This window comes from Pinus tabuliformis, chromosome 4_2 (assembly GCF_031772625.1).
Source record: "Pinus tabuliformis cultivar Carrire ecotype Pingquan chromosome 4_2, CPIR1, whole genome shotgun sequence".
In the NCBI taxonomy this organism is placed as follows: domain Eukaryota; kingdom Viridiplantae; phylum Streptophyta; class Pinopsida; order Pinales; family Pinaceae; genus Pinus; species Pinus tabuliformis.
The window spans coordinates 754,655,184-754,670,094 of record NC_142304.1 but is presented as its reverse complement, the minus strand read 5'-3'; positions in this window follow the sequence as shown (position 1 = coordinate 754,670,094).

Below are 14,911 nucleotides of genomic sequence, written 5' to 3'. Positions count from 1 at the left end.
TCCTTAAGAGTTGAAAGGAAGAGTTTAAGCTTTTGCTCATCTTCAGTATAGTCATAGGTTCTACAAAGGACAGCAAACTCAAACAGGAAGGTATCAGGATCTTCAGTGGTCAGTCCATGGAAGTGAGGTAAGGCGGAGGGGCTAATGTTCTTCATTTTCATCTCTCCATTGGTCTCTCAGATGGGGAAGGCACCTTCTATTCTCTCATCTTCTCTTCTATTGTCAGCCATAGCTTCAGATGGAGTGGTCTCTAACTCTTCTTCTTCTATAGGATCTTTGTCTATCTCAGGATGTTCACCTATAGGTTCTTCTGGGTCACTGTCACCAAAGGAGAGAGAAGGGTGATTCAGTGATGTGGTGGGGGTGTTGGGTAGGAATTTGCCTAATTTATCTCGGTTCCTACGAGGCATGAAATGGAAAAGACTTTCTTTTTTTCTTTTGATTTTGTTTGCTTTTTCTTCGGTACCTGCAAAACTGAAACAGATTGATCTACAACTAACTATAAAAGATGCAGAATTAAACTGAAAGCAGGAAAGAACTAATCTACTTTGCTCAAATGAAATTGCAAGAATGGAAATGCTAGTCTACGCTTGCAGAAATGAAATGCTAGTCTATGAAAGCAGGAAATGCTAATCTATGAAAGCAGGAAATGCTAATCTATGAAAACAGGAAATGTCTATGCTACTTTTGCAGAATGGAAATGAAATAAACTACTGAGCAGAAGGTTGTAGTAGAAAATAGAAGAATAGCAACAATCAGCAATACTCTGCCGCTTCCCTGGCAACGGCGCCAAAAATATGGTGGGCTCCAGTATTGTAGCAATAATGCTACAACTCCTGGGGCTTCCTATCTCTAATTTTATCAACCCGGTAGTTCGTACAAACTTGGAAGCGACGGTGCTGTATGCACAAGTACTAGCTCTTGTCGCAGCTGTCACTTAGTCAGCTGGCACAAGTCCGCTAGGGCTCAAGCCAACTTCTATATGCTCTCAGAAGAAGCTTTCTAAATGATGGACGAAGGCTATCTCAAAGGAAATTAATCTACTTTGCAAAAATGGACTGAAAGCCAACCAAAACATGGAAACCCTAGTAAACCCTAATCTGACTAGCTTAACCTCTATGATGCAATGGTGGGAGTGCAAGTGTCTCGGAATGATGCCATTACTTCTAATGATGTGAAATGCATGAACTTAAACTACTTCTATTGAAAAGAACATGTTTTTGTATTTTTGCTTAAATAGTTGGAGTGATTATGATTTTGTTTCTTATTAGGGTTTGGTTGTGCAGAGGTGGTGCGAAAGGAAGGAAAGCTTGGGAAAGGTCATGGGGGCTAGGAGAGGTCCCAGGGGATCCTTAGCATCAGTCCACAGAAGTCCACAACGTTCGGATGCTCGGAAACCAAGTTTGCAGGCTTCTACAGGATGTCTGCAGGGGATCCTATAGGAAACTCAGGAATTCTACAGGAAGTCTGCTAACTTCTACAGGATGCTCTACCGTGGGAGTTTTAGGTGATGGTGAAGTGATGGAGTGGTATGGGTGGATAGGTAAGGTGGAGATGGAGCTGTGATGGCTCAGGGACAGAGAAATAAGATGGAGAAAGAGTGCATGAAGTTGGTTGATGGATAGAAGGATGGAAGCAACGAAAGGTCAAGAAAATGGAGTTACGTGGACAATGGAAGAGTTGGAAGGTAAACGAGCTGGACAGAGGTCGAGTAGATGGCTTTAGGCGTGGTTAGGAAGAAGAAGAAGGAAGTGGAATGATACCGAGCAGTGTAAATAAAACAAATTGCTTATGTCTTGTACCAAAAACGAGAATCCATTAACTTATGCTACCTGTGCTATTAAACCTATGAACAGCAATGTAAACCGTGAAAAGAAGTCATGCATGGAGTGAAAATGAAGAAGTATGGTTCAAGATCAAAGTGCATGGATGGATCTACAACTAAAATGACTATGTTGCAGTTTGCATGGAAGTAAAAGACTGCGTTCTTTTTGGTGGTTGGTATATACTGCACCCCAATCCCTAAACAGAGATGGAAGTGAAGGCACTAACAACCTTTTTCTTGGAGCTCCAGTGAATTACAAACCTCCTATTCTGATCTAAGCAACTGAAAGCGTTTTAATCATAAACTAATCCTACTCAATTCTCATTAACGAAATCAAATCAGCAGACTGTGTTCTTGAAATGCATAGCAAACAAAGAAACAAAGTGCTGGAAAGAAAGGAAAATAACACTACAAGAAGAGGAGGTCTATTGCTCTCAGGTTGGGCCCTAACCTGAGAGCTATAGCTCCCTTAAAAACTCAGAATTAGATCCAAGTCTGCTTGCCTTTATTCATAATCAAAAGTCGAATGTCATGCCAAAACTGGCTTACAAAACAAACAAACACCGAGCTGTAACTCGTGCTCAGAGATTACAATAGTAATTCAAAAGGTCAAAAAGCTCCCAACAAAGGCTACAGCCTTCATATTTATACACATTGAAGATCAAGCTGGCTTCCTCCATTCGTGGAGCTCGGCTGTCCAACTGCAAGTCAAACTGCTGTAAAACTACTGATCTTGTAGAACGTGTTGGCTGCTTTTAAGCTCGGTGGGGACAGCTGTTGGAGCTCGGAGTTAAGGTGAAAATCACGAGGGAAGTCATTTAAGGCTGTAGACAACTTCCCTATAAACCTGCAATGCCACCTTTGCTGTCTCCTTGTCTCCTTCTGCGTGGTATTTTGCTCTCTTTAATGCCAAAAACCTGAAATCATCATGTATTAGCCACATAGATATAATGCCTGCCCTTCTTCCTACAAACAACACGAATATACTAAGAAATGAATGCATAAGTGATAAAAGATGAATGGTTGAGCAAGGTAAGTAGGCCAATATGAGCCCAAATTGTACCAAAAATTGGGGCTCATCAGTCCCAAGAACCAGAAGAGATGAGGGAGATGCAAGATAAAGGAAGTTGGAAAACCGTAGAGAAGAAAAAGAAAGCTACATCACCAATCTCGCCAAGAAAGACAAGGAGCCAGAGAATTAGAAATTAATAAACTATAGGTATGATAGACCAATTTGGTCTTAGCGGACGTTAGCCACCATCATCATCATCGTCATCAAAATTTATCTATAAATTGAAGATATATATATAATTTATGTAAAATTTATAATTTAATTAATTTTTATGTTTTTTTTAATATCTTTGAAAGAAAATTATTTGAAACTTGTTTTTAAATGAATACTATCATTCACACATATCCATATTTGAATAACATTTAATTTATATGTTTACCCTACAACCACCTAAATAAAACATGTTATGTAAACAAATTCGAACTCTATGCGATTACATTCTTTTATGTCAGCCGGATGAAATAAATTGTCAAATTACCGTGAACATATTTAATGTGTGGACTAATAAAATCACTATTTGATCCATTACGGACCTATATTACATGTGTCAAACCGAACCTATTTGATCCATTACGAACGCAGATTTTTCACTTGTACTGCGCGAAATGGATTCTTTCATCGGTGGGTTGGAAAATGATTTCAATGGTGAGAACCATTTGTCGAGATTAATGAATATCTAGAAATGCAAAGAACTAGTGGCACTGTATCCCATTTGCAGTTAGCATGATCTCAGATCCAAATGGGACAGACGAAGTCTCACAAACGGATAGGGTAGCTACTAACGGGCTTGCCATTGGGCATTAAATGCCTGGCTACATGGGTCTTCGATAGATGTTTAACACAGGTGGGCAGTGATAGATAAATAAAAAATAATGGGGTGTGTGCTGAACAGCTATCGAGAGCGCATGTAACTGGGAATTTAATGCCAAATCGCAGGCCCGTTAGCGCTTGCCTCATGGCGTGTGATATCAGGGTTTGTCAAATGATGAAATGACAATCAATGGTGAGTGGAGAGTACATGGGAAAGTGTGGATATATTTAACTTAGACGAAATCCTACACAATGGAGAGTATGAATGGCATCTACTGAATTAACTTGGTGGCCCAAATGCTGTCGAAATTGGGATGATTCAAGATGTTTTATTCCGAAATATAATCGATTGGAGTTGATCAGACAAAGATGTTTGTAGCCAACAAATTGTATGGAGTGGTAATTTTGAAAATTGTCGATGGATCTTGAAGTGTGGGAGCTATTAATAACTGTTATTATTAGTGGTAGGTGGTGCTATTAATTAATAAATAATAAAAATAATATAAGTATACATCTTTAAAATTAATAAATATAATATTAATAATTATTAGATATTAATTGTAATAATTATTAGTTATTAACTATTAAGTAATTAAATCGAATGGATTGATATTACAAATCATAATCATTAATAGTATTCAATTTATAACTAATAATAATTATTAATAATTAATAACAATTATAATTGTTGTTTGTAAATGGATATTATAAACTAAATGGATTGATACTATGGTAAACCTAATTAACAAAACCAAGAGATTTTTCAATCCAAGGGATATAAAACTTATGATAAATATTATAAACTATAAAATAAATATTGAACTTTAAGGTTAATATTATAACCTTACCATTAATATTATAAACATAATGAATTAATATATACAATAGATTAATATTAATAACCAAGTGGATTATAAACCTAGGGAAATAAAAATAAACCCTAGAATGAATATTAAACCCTAGGAATACAAACACTAATGTAAGTAAACCCTTAGGGATTAATGTTGTAGACCTTAGGCTTACTATTAAACCCTGACGATATAAACCCTATAATAAATATTATAAACCCATCGAATATATATTATAAATGAAGTAGATTTAAACCCAAAGGATTTATATTAAACCCTAGGATTAATATTATAAACCTTATCAATAATATTAAACCCTAGCAATATCAACCCTTAGATTATTAAGTCAATTTATGGCTTGAATTAAACTTTCCTTACCTTATCAATTTTATGTTGATTTCTCCCTTTTACTTCTTCAACTTGTTTTTTTCTTCATCATTGATATCTTCAACATGGACACCTGTTATAACACCATTTACCACTCTTGGTAGATCTGAGGTTCTCGTTATGGCCTAGGGAAACCCTTCCTTTCCAGATTTGGTCCAAGTTCTAGAAAACAATGTTTTATTTCTCATACACTACTTTGGCTTGTGTTAAAGGTGTGTACACATGGGTCAATATATACCAAAACCACGTATATGTGTTAAAACACTAAAAAACAAAAAAAATATCCTTAAATTCGGGCGTATTTTATGGGTTTTACCTGTTACTCACCTATTGTAGCCTATGGCCCAACTGTTTCCCAACTAAAAGAACTAATTTGGAGAAGTATAAATAAACCTCCATGGGAAGGCCTGAGGGAGAAGAGATGACATATTGATATTATATTTGATTGATTCCCGATAAAGTTTGAAGAAATCCATTTGCCTCATGCACTCCCGAAGTTATAGGAAACCTTTTTTTCTACTTTTGAGATATCCTTCATCCCTCTTATGACATCCTTGTTTGTATCGATGGAGAAATATTGCTAAGTCTGGGACAGGACGGATCTGGAGGACGGTTCCACTTGGAACTGGAGGAAGACTCATGTTGTAGCTTTCCACCTTTCATTCAGCTTACATCAATAAAGAAATGTTGTTCTATTCATGATATTTATCGTGTTTATGCATTGATACATGTTTGTGATTTGCTTATAAATGTTATATTAATGTGTAATTAATCATTTTCTTATATGATCTAACACATATATCATGAACATGCTTTCTATTATTGTTTTTGTATATGCTTTGCTTGAATAAGTTACAAGTATTAAATGCATCGGAAGAAGGAGAGGATTTGGACCCTGCGGGATCCACACTAAATGTAAGACATCCGAGTAATACCATTGCTTCCCAGTTATGTAGTTTAAGCATTTAGATAGTTTGTTTGCACATTTCTTGTTGTTGTATGCCCTCCGCTCTATTGGGGTTTTCAACCCAAGGCCTTAGGGTGTTCCCACTCACAACAGAATTGGCAAATCCACTGGAGAAAACATTCTTGTTTTTCCTAGTTTGGATTTTTTGTTCTTGATGAGAGTTTTTAGAACAAAGTAGAAATCCATTTTCATCGAAAGAAAATAATTTCATGCATATAGTTAACTTCCTATTAGTTTCTTTTGGATCACAAACATCATAAGTTTCACTCTTGTTATACCCTTGACTTAAAGAGAAGCCCTCTAAAATCAAGTGATTTAATAAAAATAAATAGAACCTTTCAATTTTGTCATTAAAAACACCAACAAGTTTAAGTTATTTGGGGCCTTGGAATGGTTGAGTGGAGAATTAACTCTCCAAGGCCACTAAAACTATCAAACATAGAATTTTAATAATGAGTGAAACTAGGTATCGTTAGAAGGAACGAGAAATCTATGTGACTAGGAATCATGAACGAAGGAGAGTGAAGACAAGGAAGAGAGATACCCCCTCTGCTAGTTGTTGGATCCTGCCTCATGATTTTTCTACCCAGATTTTGATACAAATTGGTGCCCATAGTTGCCATTCCTAAGGATCACATAGGTGGTTGTGGAGGGGAATCCTGTGGCAGTTGAGGTAGACATTGCATCATGTTGATCACTACTTTTGGATGGTACCTTTGCAAAGCTTGGGTGCTTACACCAGCAAAGGTTGTTGTCTCGAGGTCAGCATAACTATTTTATCTACCTTCTCTAGTAGGCGTAGGCCATCATTACCCTACAATAGTTTTGGAAGGTCCTTGATTTTTCATTTTCTTGTATTTTGGCGTCTGGTCCTCACCACCTAGAGCGGAAATACTTGGAAGTAGATTGATTGATTGTATCGTTAGGGAATTTTCAGAGGGTGTTGTTTTCTCCTAGTTTTCCTAGTTTTATAAATTTTTTGAGTCTTTAATTATATCTCTTAAAAATAATTAAAAGTGGTTGATTGCCTAGTTCGTCGGTCTAGGAGGCTTCGTGGGCTTTCACCTACAAGCGTTGAGCCTTCTCCTCGAATGTGTAGGAGAAATTCTTCCAGCGATTTCCAATCAGTGGTAGTAGATGCAAAGAAGATTGATGTTCCGGTTGGAGTTATTGATTCACAGAATAGACTTGGTATAAGTAGAGAATTGGAGAGGAACACTCTAGTCCTTTCTAGAGTCCTCTTCCAATTGGAAAACATTATTGAAGTTGAAGAGCTTCTTAAGTATCTTTTGACTCGTAATTCGCCTCTTCCTCTCGATCATCTAGATGTCTTACTATACATACTCACCCCAACCAATGGGCCTTTGAGCTCGGGTTTATTTCGATCTTCTCCTTCAATGACCACTATTGGGAGCATGGCTTCCACTGTAAGTGCTAGTAGTATGCAAACTCATGTATATGTACAAGGAGGAGGAATGATTTTTATACCTTTCGTTACTCATAGCACTATGATATTTGGCTCTACCTCCATTCCATCTTCGAGTGGGGGCACCCAAGCTTTTTCCTTTGGCAATGCTTTTATCTGCTTTGGAATGCCAACCATCGCAATTCCTTTGGTTCCATTAAGTTTTCCATTAGCTACCTCCACGTCTATGATGCCCATGACAAGTGGGTCAGCTTCGTTTTAGGGTTTCTCTTTTGGGAGTGGTCATATACCACATTCTAACCCATATTTAGGGTCAATACCTTTTCCCTCCACGAGTCAAAGTTATAATCCTTTCCAACGATGGAAAAACCCTCCAGTTAGTGGACTTGGAGCCAGGAATCAATTACCTTTCAGAAAAGAGGGGAATATGCCATATTCTTCTATCACTACATTCTAGATATTTTATCCCTATGCTCATGCATGGAACCCTTATCAAGGGCTCTATGTTCCTTTCAACACCTCTCTAGGGGAATATTTGAGTGGATATGGAATTTTTTTGGAAGGAGTTGGTCAAACTCTAGCTTTTTTAGGACCACAAGGAGCTCCTTATAGTTCAAGTGGCTCTACGAATTACTTTACGCAACCTGGTGCCTTCACAAGTCTAGGGTATTTTTTTTGAGAATGTTGGGAATTCTACTGAGACGAGATGGAATCCTTAGGGTCCTCCGCAACTACCCTTTCTAGAAACATTAAACTTGCCATATCTTTCTAAACTGACTAATGATCTCATTATATATAACCCGGTCTAGCCTCCAGTTCCAACCAAACTTCCCTCTGACATACCTAAATTCGAAGGGAAGACTAGTGAAGATCTGGGTGACCCGATAACCACTTTCCACTTATGGTGTTCATCTAACTCCCTGATATTTGATTCAATCAGGTTGAGATTATTCCAGTGTACACTAACTCGAAATGTGGCTAATTGGTACATTGAACTCCTAGGGAGCAGCTTCTCTTCTGTTGGTGATTAGCTACAATATTTTTGAACCATTTTTAGTTTCCTATTCGTTATGATGCTCAAACTTAGCTATTAGCTAATTTTCACCAGGACCAGGCAACCCACATTTTGGATCATATCCAATAATGTAGGAGAAGGAAGAGGCTCATTAAAGTCGATATTCCACAATAATTCCTTCTCGAATGGTTTCTTAAATCTTTACAACTCGATATCCCTAAGGATGTATCACTCTCTAGTGTGTTCACCGAAGAACAAACTATTTTTAAAGCCCAAGAGTTAGAACTTATATATTCTTAGTATGGGGTTCTTCAGAAAATTTTGCCTGATGCTTCTAGCTCCAAGGTTTATTTTGCCAAACTGAAGTAAGGTCCCCATGCTGACGAGCTTGTTAGATTGATCAATGGTCACCATTAGTGCCTATGCCTTCTCAACCTTAATCTATAAATGACGTCCAAACTTCTAACCCAAAAGGAAGCCAACAATCTTATGGGAAGAAGAAAGGACGAGGGAGGAAAAATAATCAGGATGGGACTGGTAATGCAAACAAACCCGACAATGATGCAGGGTAGGTGAAAAAGAGTCTAAGAAGAAAGTAAAATTTTCATGCAAGTTATGCAATGGATATCATTTGACTCATCTTTGCCCTAAAGTCCATGATGCTTAGTGCTTATTGGTTTAGCAGGGGTCTTCTAGCTCCTAGGTTGTGCTAACTAACCCTTTTCTCCAAGGGAAATAGTTACTTGCTAGAGTGAATTCTAGTACGAGTACCCCTGTTGGGGGAAACCAGGAAGGGGAAAATACATCAAATGTTTACATGATGAGTTCACATATTAACGTTGTTACACGGTCACATGATTCTGGTGAATCAGAGTCATCCAAGGCTATGTCTTCTCCCGATGTTTCAGAGCCACTCCATATTTAGAGGCCCATAGTTGATTCTATACCTCGAATGCCGAACGGCTCAGAAAAACACTCGACCATTAACCCTAATGCTAAGGCAGCCCAAAAATACTCGATTCTAGAAGATATGGATCAACGTCCTTGTGCTATGTCGATTTTAAAAATATTCTAGTCGTGCCCACATAAAGGAGTGAATTACTCACATTATCTAGCACTCGATATGTCAAACATCAAGAAGGGACTCCCACATCACATGGATTTTTAGATTAAGTCTACGTATCGAAAGACCAATATCTTTTAAATTGTAGTCGACGAGGGAGCTTCCACATGTGTAATGTCCATATCATGTTCGAACACTGTTGGATCACCTCAGGTTATTTCTTCACCTACTCTATTGACATCATTTGATGGTCATTCTCATAGACCGCATGGGATTATTCCAACCTTTTCCATATGTGTTGGGGGTAAGGTGGTAAATATTGAAGTAGAGATAGTTGATGCAATTCTAGATTACAATCTCCTTTTAGGTAGGAATTGGATTTATGAGATGGATGCTATTGTATCATCATTATTTCACATCCTTTATTTTTCTCATGAGGGGATAATTGTAAAGGTTGATCAAATGGATTATTCTCTCAGTGACCCCTGTGCATCTTCTGAATCTACTATTCAGTTAGTAGATAATCCCAAGCAACCTATATAGAATTTAGGAGCAGGAAAGTACTCTTCCTTAATGGTTACCTTTGATCTTCTTGCTCCTAGAACTAGAATTAATGCTATTTCATCCTCCAAGCCACCTTCTCGAAGAGAGTTCTTTAGAACTCATTATTTTTTAGATCCTTGGCCCTCACCCTCATCTAGCACCACATTAGATGAAGGGTAGCTAGGTGGAATGGCATGTCCTATTTCTGTAATGGAAATTGCTTGTCAGTCTATTATTAACACTGCAGTCTCCGATCATACTCCTTTTTCACCAGAGGAGATTTATGGAGATGTGGCTCTGGCCCGTACTCTAGATTCAACTTCTGCTTAGGATTGCTTAGATACATTCTTGCCATTGGAAGAAGAAATGACAGGTGTTGAAATACCATGGCATGATTTTCATCATCTTTCGTATTCCCTCCCTCATTTGTAGAAATTAGAATCAAGTTTGTCAAGTTCTTCTACTAGCAATGTTCATGCAGTTTTAAACCCTTTGGCTCTAGCACAATTTTCTTCCAAGGGTAATATGTTTGTTATCTCACAAACTATTCAAGTGAACATCTTTAGGAATCCCAATATTATTGAAAATGTCTTCATTGGAGCTCACTATTCCCCTAAAGAAGTTTAAACATATATCGATCTCTTGAAATGTTTTGTGATGTGCTCGCTTTGCATTATGAGGAAATGCATGGAATAGATCCATCTATAGTCTATCATGAGATTAAGATGTATGAAAATCCAAAACCTATCTGTCAGAAACTTCGATCGGTAAATCCTAGAAATGAAATAGCTAAGATGAAGTTGAGAAGTTGCTTAAGGAAGGTTTTATATACTTCGTTCCTTTAACTAAGTGGGTCTCTAATTGAGTCCTCGTAGAGAAAAAGAAAGGAATGATCCATGTATGCATTGACTTTAGGGACCTAAATAAGGCTTGTCCTAAGGACAATTACCCCATGCCCTTTATTAATAGGATTATTGATCAGCGTGCAAGGAATGAAATCTTCTTGTTTGTGGATGGATTTTCTGGATATAATCAAATTACTATACATCTAGAGGATTAGCATAAGACAACTTTTATTTGTCCCTGGGGTGCATTTGTGTATAAAAAGATGCCTTTTAGCCTCAAAAATGATGGAACTACTTTTCAGCGGGCCATGTCATATAATTTTCACAATATCAAGCACATTATTGAAGCTTACTTGGATGATTTAGTTGCTCGTTCTCGAAAGAGCTCACGGGATTCACGCCAAACATAGGAGCTCCGAGTAATACCACTACTTCCCATTTTAGTAGTTTAAGCATTTCTGTTATTTTTTTGCACATTTCTTGTTGTTGTATGCCCTCTGCTCTATTTGGATTTTCAGCACAAGGCCCTAGGGCATTCCCACACGCAACAACACGCCTATGTTGTCCTATTTCAAGCGAACACATCACAAAACATTTGAAGAGATCGATATATGTTTGAACTTCTTTAGGGGAACAATCAACTCCACAAAGAAATTTTCAATAATATTGGGATTCCTAGAGATGTTCACTCAAATATTTTGTGAGATAACAGACATATTACCTTTGGCAGAAAATAGTGTTAGAGCCAAAGGGTTTAAAACTACATGATATGGCCACTAGTTGACTACCCCTACCCATTTTTCTAGCCGCCCTAGAATGGTTCTTAAATAGGGTCATGATATTTTCATAAGGTAGCTGGTAGATGTCCCCTACTGCTAGTAGGTTTGGGTATCCAGAAGATCCTCCATGACCCTCCTCAGTAGGACTAGCTTCAATGGCTCAGGTTCAAGTGTCCACTTGGGCCTTTTGTAGCTAAGCTGGAATATTTCCTCATTATCTTCTAACGACTCATCGTGTCCTAAGGTCATTCTAAGAATTTCCTCTTTAGTGTCTTTGCACCTATAGTAGTCCTAATACTTGTTGTTGAAGGCTTGATGCATATGAGCCCACGTGGTGATGATATCCACAGGTAAGCCCATGAACCAGCACAGAGCTACATCCTTGAGAGTGGATGGGAATAATTTCAACTTCTGATCGTTAGTGGTGTAATCATAAGTTCTCCATATGACAATGAACTCAAACAAGAAAGTATCTGGATCTTCTGATGCCAGGACATGGAAGTGAGGAATAGCAGACTGGCTTATGTTTTCGATCTTGGTAGCCCTAGTGGTTTCTCTTATGGGGAAATCACCTTCAATTATTTATCTATCTCCATTGTCATTTATATTTTCAGCCATTAGGTCAGTTGGAATGGGTTCTCCTTCTTCTTCTCCCCCTATAGGCTCTTCAAAAATCTCGGGTTGTTTTCCTAAGGGGTCATCCAATTCATAGCCACTGAAGAAGAGGGAAGGTTTGTTGTTTGAAGTGGTGGGGTTATTTGGTAAAAATTCTCGTAATGTATCCCTATTACTACGATGCATGAAAGAAGTATTTTTGTTTTGTTTTGTTTTTCAAGCTTTAACACTAATTGTAGAATTGAAATAACAAACTGAATGAAAACTAACTGCTGAATGAAATCTCGCTTTCATAATGGAAAGGAAAGCAAACCAACTTACAGTTACTTTTTCAAAAAAAATGAAGCTAATAAAATGATGGAAGAAAGAAAGAAGAAATTACATCTACTCAGAAACCTCCCCAGAAACAGCGCCAAAAAGTGATGATGACCAGTATTGTAGCAATAATGCTGCAACTCTTGGAGCTACCAACTTTACTTTATCGACCCGGGGTTCGTACAAACTTGGAGTTGACAGTGTTGTATACACAAGTAGACCCAATGGGTCCACACTTTTTCAATGATAATCTGGCGATAGACTACTAGGGTTTCTCAAACCAGACTTCTATTGATTTAGAAGAAGTTTGAATACCAATGGAGAAAGGGAAATCTTACCCTCATTGAGAGAATTGAAATATTGCCTTTTGCATTAATCATAGACTGAGATGAATGCTTTAAACACACCACTCATCTAACTATTTTTTAAGATATCTTGCTGCAGAAGAATTCTAAGCTAACATATGTGTAATCCTAACTATCTTAGGCATGAAATATGAGATAATCAAATACTTTACTGTGGTGCATATGAATGAACGCAATAACCTTTTTCCTTTTTGTCATTTTGATGAAAATATGCATGCTAAATCTTCTTGGTGCTATGGTAGGTGGGTTAGGCGTGGAGAGAGATGGTTCTGAAGGGTCAGATGTCTTGGGAGGCAAGAAAGGTCTTCTGCTAACTTTCTAGATGCATTTTCCACAAATCTGCCTGAAAACAGGCCACTACGGGTCGTCCTATAGGATGTCCTAGTGCACTTACAGGTTGTCCTAATGCTCCTACTGGATCCTTTTTATTCCTACAAGATCCATCCAAAAGCATAAGGAGTGGCTTGGATGGTGGTATAGGGATTAGGGAAGGTGAACGATGGAATAAATAAGGCAAGGAAGTGGCTAGGACTTCCTCATAACTCAAACCAAAGTTTATAAGATGGTTGGATTTTCTCAACAAACATGGAAAGGTTTTCTTATGGAATGATAAATTGGTTTATGGTCTTAGTGGCTTTTGGTGATCATGGTTGGATGAGGTTAGGCTCGCCCTGTTGACATGAGATATTCTTGCACTATTGGGACTACTGAAATACACACATCAGTGGCATTTACACATGAATCATTCCAAAAAAGAAATATTTCCACTCAATATAAGAAAACAAAATTTCATTATTTAGTTTCCTAGTTCATGCGTGGAAATACTTGCTGAATATTGTGAAATATCATGAGATCTAATGCAAAGATGGAGATATCATAAATAGTAACTAAAACCTACTCATGGAAACTGAAAATATGTTGGCTTGATTAGAAGAAAACCCTAAACTTCATAAGAAATCACAATTCTGTCTTTTTGAGTTTGAATAGGAGTTTTTCCTGAAACCATGGTGATGAGCCCCAAAAATGGACAATTATTTGGGCTCATTCAACCTCCTAAGTTGACTTAATCCACCATTCTCATTGGTTTCTTGCATGTTTTTGATTATTTTTATGTTAATAGAGTGAATTTGGTTAGTCATTATGCCAACAAGTCTAATGGGTGCTTTTTGTAGCCTTTTTGGTCCACTTGGAAACAAAATTGAAGGTCTTAATGAGCACTTGGCAGCCAAATTCGTGGGAAAACAAGCTAGAGGATTTGTAGGAAGGTGTCCCCCTCATTTATGGGCCCTTACCTCAAATTCTCCACCATCAGCTCGGAGTTCAAAGGCCACCAAATCAATGAGCACAAGGGCAGCCAAGCAAGTCAAGTAGGACTGCTGTTAACTACAAGTCTTGGGCAGCCAAGTCCCTAAATTTTAGGAGGACTGTTGGGTCCTCAAATTGTATAAATAAGAGGGCTTAAGACCTCATTTCAGTTAGTCAATTTGGTTAGCTAGTTAGCCAGTAGATAGTAGCTAGTGGTTAGTCATTTTGTAGCTGGTAGTTAGTCATTTCATAGCCTTGTTGTAGTCATTTTGTAATTTGATTTGTAGGCAATAGATTAGCTTTGCTTTCAGCTCATTCTCAAGCTCTTATTGTGGACAGTTTTGATGTAACTCTTCATTTCTTGATCAATAAAGATGAATCCAGCTTTGCACCAGCTCTAAATCTCTCTTAGGAGGCTATAGCTCTTGGGGTTGGGCCCATCCCAAGCGCCCAATACCTCCTTTGATTATCTTTATGTGTCTTTGCTGCATTCTTAGAATAAAATTCGTTATTTAGATCTAAATCTTGTTTTGTTATTTAGTTTGTTTTTTTGATGAGTAAAATAGCTTTCATGCTCAGATTTGGTTGATAGGTTGTTAACAGAAAAAGCTTCAAGAAAAGGGCCATCAAACATCTGTGGTTTCACCTCTCCCTTAGTGGGATCAGGAGTTGTGACTATGATGACTTTGCTGCCCACAAAAACACTGATTTTGCTTTGCCATGCAATCACT